Here is a 5,132-nt window from a genome sequence, read left to right as displayed (position 1 = left end):
CTTGCTTTTATCTGGTTTTGTTGTTTGTGTGTGTGTGCGCATGTATGTGTATGCCTTGGGATTTTCTTATATCATGTCATCTGCACATATAGATAATTTTATTTCTTGTTTTCCATATTGGAAGCCTTTTTTCTTCTTCATCTTCCTGTCAAGTGGCCCCAGTTAGCATGGGCAATACAATGCTGACTATGATGGTGAGAATATACATGCCATCTTTTTCCTGATATATAAGTGTGCTATTCAGTCTCTCACTATTAAATATGGTGTTAGCTGTACACTTTAAATAGTCTATTTTTATCAGATTAAAGTAGCTCTTCTTTTTGCTACTTTGTTGAGTTTGTTTTTTATCATGAAAGGGGTTGGATTTTGACAAATGCTTTCCTAAATAAATAGGTATTATCATATGATTTCTTTTCCTTCATTCTACTAATGGAGTATTATAGCCTCTTGATGAATTGATGTATTTTTTTCATAATACAATGTCCTATTTTTTCTTTCATAATTTTTTACTTAAAGTCTAATTTATGTGAAGACTTAATAAGACCCTCCATGTCTCTTTGCATTACAATTTTCATGTTGCCTTTTAAATTATGTAGGAATAAAAAGAAATACAAATGCAAAATAAAATATGAATAGCTTAGATATTTATTTCTTTTTTCTTTTTTAGAGAAATTGTAAGTTTACAGAAAAATCATACATCCCATACAGGGATCCTATATATTACCCTATTATTAATAGCTTGCATTGAGGTGGTATTTGTTATAATTTATGAAAGCACATTTTTATCATTTTACTATTAACTGTGGTCCATGGTTTAACTTAGGCTTTACTGTTTGTGATGTGTAGTTCCATGGAATTATTAAAAAAATTATTCTAGTAACATATATACAGTCTGTAATCTCCCTCTTTTTACCACATTCAAATATATAATTCAATGCTGTTAGTTATATTCACAATTTTGTGCTACCATTTCAACCATTACCAAAATACCATCCATTTCCAAAACTTTTCCATTATCCCAATAGAAGTTTTGTATATTTTAAGTTTGAGCTGCTTATTTCCTACCCCCACTCTATGTCCAGGGAACCTATATTCTAGATTCTGACACACTGAGTTTAATTATTGTAATTATTCCATATCAGGGAGATCATACTATATCCCACTGTGTATGGTTTATTTCACTTCATATGGTGTCTTGATATCTTCAACGTTCACCCACGTTTTTGCATGTATCAGTACTCCATTGCTTTTTATAACTGAATAATATTCCACTGACCCCATTTTGTTTATCCATTCATAGGTTGATGGGCAAATGGTTTAGTTCAGTCCTTTGGCAACTGTGAGAAATGCTGCTATCACCATTGGTGTGCAAATGTCTATTCAAGACCCTACTTTTAATTCTCTTGAATTGGGAAAAAGTGGGATTGCCAGGTCATATGGTACTTCTATACTTAAAATTCTGAAGAAATGCCAAACTGTTTTTCACCATCTTAAATTCCAACCAGCAATAATATGTGTTTCTATTTTTCCACATCCTCTCCAGCACTTGGAATTTTCCATTATTTTATTGGTGATAATTCTACTGGGTTTAAAATGGAATCTCATTGTATTTTGGATTTGCATTTTCCTGATGGCTAATGACATTGAAAATCTTTTCATGTGCTTTTTGGCCATTTGTATATCTGCTTTGGAGAAATGTCTATTCAAGTCTTTTTTTTTTTTTTCCAAAAAAGTTGAATTTATTATTCTACATTGACATAATGCAAGTTAAACGAAGAAAATGGTCAAGTTGTTTCATGGACTGGAAGGTGACTTATTAATTCCCTTTCATTTCCAAACCTCATCAAACAGTTGCTACATTTATGAGGTAAATCGGCCGAATGTTTGAAATCTAGATGAATCTTAAGATCTTCTATTTGTCCGGTTGAATATTCACAGTATTGACATAAATAAATCCCTTCAGATAAATGTGAATTTAAATGCTTGCAATATTCTAGCATACTTGAAAAGCCTTTTCCACAATCATCACAAACATGGGGGAAAATTTTAGTATGTTCAATAGCAACATGCCTGTTAACATTTGTATGAAGTCTGCTCCGAAAACCACACACTTGACACACAAAGAAGTTTTTACATTTGTCAAAGGTAATTTTGCTTAGGAGGCTGTACTGTCCATGTTCTTCATTGTTATACTTATCACTCAGCTCTATTAATTTGCATGCATGCTCATTCACCACATGGCTGTGCAAGTCTTCTGGGTCATTTGTTTCATGTTCGCAGAACTGGCACAAGTACTACTCATCACAGCTGTGCTCTTGGAAGTGCAGGTAGAGCTCACTGCTGGAGGAGAACTGTACATCACACTGCTCACACCAGTACAGGTGGTCACTGAAATGGGTGTCTGCAATGTGCTGGCTAAGGTTCTCAAAAATTACTGTCTTATAATCGCAGTATTTACAAATGTAGGGATCCTCCTCATGCAGTTTGGCATGTTCAATCAGAAGCATGTTGGTAGAGAAACTTTCCTTGCACACTCGACACACATTTGAATCAGTACACTTATGCTTCAGGATCATATGCTGCTTTAAATCAGAAAAATATTTGCTATTGAACTCACACAGTTCACATTTATAGAGGCTGCTGCTATTAGCTCTCAGTAAGGGCCATTTCTGCTGGGCAGTCACATTCAAAGCTTGACTCTTGTCAAGAACTTTACAAAGTTTAGCTGGTGGTTCTTCATCAGTCTGGTCTTGGAGACTCTCAGAAGAATTGTTCTCTGTCTCTATATCATAATCCTCAGAAATTGCATGCACTTCTGCAACAATCGGAACATCTTCGGCAGTATGAACTTCTACAGGACTCTCCTCTTGAGTTTGTTGATTGACTGATTCAGGAGAGTCACACTCTTCATCACATATTTCAATATCTGCAGATTTTTCTGTGGCTAGAATTCTAAGAACAGGACTGGGAACCAGGTAGCTCTGATTTCTGTTTCTGGCTTTGATTCCATCTGTAAATTTTGGCAAGTCATTTGATGCCTCCGTATCAGAATCATCATCTTTGTTGTCAAAATATTTTAAGTCTGGCTGTCTCATAGAACAGACACTATAACAATGATCAGAAAAAATTCCACTGAATCCATCTGCAATTCTGCTTATTCCAGAGGAATCTGAATAACGAGAAGGGTGTAAAGTCTTCCTTTTTCTTTTTTTTAGGATATTCATTCATATCTTTTTAATTTGGTATTAATTCTTAATACTGGAGTAAGAAAAAAGGAATTACAGGAAAATTTCCACAGATGGTAAGAAATGCTGGTTGGGCATATCCTTCAGTCAGGCACCAACTTTTACCCCTTTGTAAAGAGAAAATCCGCTTCAAATTACTTGTGTGCCTAGGCTGTACTGAAAAAATAAAACCAAAAGGGCTAGGCATCGTGGCGAGTGGTTAGACTACCGGCTGGAGACCCGCACCGGGCCCGACACGAGTAGGGTGCGAGGGACGCAGAGTGTGGGGTGCCCTAGGGTGCGCAGGGTGCGGTTCTAGGCGCTGGGGGACCCAAGGCGTGCGGGAGGCCCTAAGGTGCGCGGGGCGCGGGGCACGCCTGGACCACGCCACCCGCATCCCCGCGCCGCGTACGCAGACCGTGGGCCCGGGGTGGGGGTGGGGTGTCCCGGGAACGACCCCAGAGGCCCAAGCTGACCAGCAGCAGGAGGCCGAGGCGCGCCGAGGGCGGGATTAGGTGTGGCCCTGTCGTCGCGAGAGCTGAGGGTTCCGCCATCCCGCCCTAAAACGGCGGCAGGTTTTCGGCCCGCACGCCCGGCGGCCCCGGGCCCGCCCTCCCGTCCTCCCTCGCGCTCCCCCGTCCCGGGCCCGCCCAGGCGCAGCCCCGCGGTCCAGCGGCCCCGGCACGGGCGGAGGAGTGCGCGGCCCAGCGCCCCGGCAGGCCGCACCGCGCTGGCCTTGGCGGTCGCCTGTGCTTCCCGGGCGACCCGTCTCCCTCCCGCGCGCCCCACGCTCTCTCAAGTCTTTTTTTAATTCATTTTTTTATCTTGTTGAGTTGAAGAATTTATTTATATGTTCTGGGTAATAAACTATTTTGGTTATGTGGTTTCCAAATATTTTCTCCGAATTTGCAGGTTGTCAACTTTATTTCTGCATATTTGAAGAATAGTTCTGTCAGATATAATTCTCTGTTTACAGTTTTATTTTTTAAGTTCTCTCTAAATATATCATCCAAGTGCCTTCTGGTCTCCAAAATTTCTGAAGAGAAATTGGCTGTTAATATTAATTGAGGATCCCTTTTAGGTGACAAAAATAAATTCTTGCTACTTATAATGTTCATTCACTGTCTTAGTCTTTTGAAAGTTTGATTATAATGTATATTAGTATATACCTTTTTTATTTGATTGTATTTGTAGTTCCTTGTACTTCTTGGAGGTATAGAAAATTTTTGTATTATATTTGGGAAAATTTTGTCAACTATTTCTTCAAATATTCTTCCTGTCCCTTTCTATCTCTCTCATTTTTGTCTGTAACTCCCATTATGCATACATTTTCATGCTTGGAAATGTCCCACAGTCTCTAATGTTCTGTTCACTTTTCTTCATCCTTTTTTCTTTCTGCTCCTCATAATGGATTACCTCAATTGACCATTTTTTTTAGTTCATTACTTTTTTCTTCTAGTTGATGGAATCTGCTGAGCCCATTTATTGATTTTTCATATCAGTATGGGTTATCCATTCCAGAATTTGTACTTATTTCTCTTATAGTCTCTTTGTTTTTATTAATAACCATATTTTTGTGAGACATCATTCTCCTAGTTTCCTTTAGTTCTTTGTCCATGGTGTCCTTTCACTTTTTGAATATATGTAGCACAATTGATATAAAACCTTTTTCTAGTAATCTCAATATGCGGGTTTCCTCATGAACAGTTCTTATACATTTCTTTTTTTCCTGAAAATGTGACGTAACTTCTTGTGTCTATTCATGCTTTGCAATATTTTAATTGAACACTGGACGTTTTGAATAGTATAACATGGTATCTCTGGAAATACTTTATCTCCTCTCTTCAGGGTTTGTTTTTTCTGCTTGTTGTGGATGTAGTTGTTTGTTTACTGACTTTTCTAGCTTTT

The 5,132-nt window shown here is 38.4% G+C and overlaps 1 pseudogene across 1 annotated transcript; it reads right to left on the bottom strand.

Annotated features, from left to right (window-relative positions):
- Positions 1-1,784: 1,784 nt before the first annotated feature.
- Positions 1,785-3,804, bottom strand: LOC143659026 (zinc finger protein 639 pseudogene; annotated as a pseudogene). The gene is made up of 2 exons (XR_013163408.1): positions 3,701-3,804; positions 1,785-3,352 (listed from the first exon to the last, which is right to left on the bottom strand). The product of XR_013163408.1 is annotated as a zinc finger protein 639 pseudogene (transcript).
- Between the last annotated feature and the right edge of the window lie 1,328 nt (positions 3,805-5,132).

Source organism: Tamandua tetradactyla, chromosome 2 (assembly GCF_023851605.1).
Source record: "Tamandua tetradactyla isolate mTamTet1 chromosome 2, mTamTet1.pri, whole genome shotgun sequence".
NCBI classification, from domain to species: Eukaryota; Metazoa; Chordata; class Mammalia; order Pilosa; family Myrmecophagidae; genus Tamandua; species Tamandua tetradactyla.
Note: the sequence above shows the minus strand (reverse complement) of the source record. Positions and strands in the feature narration are given on the sequence as shown.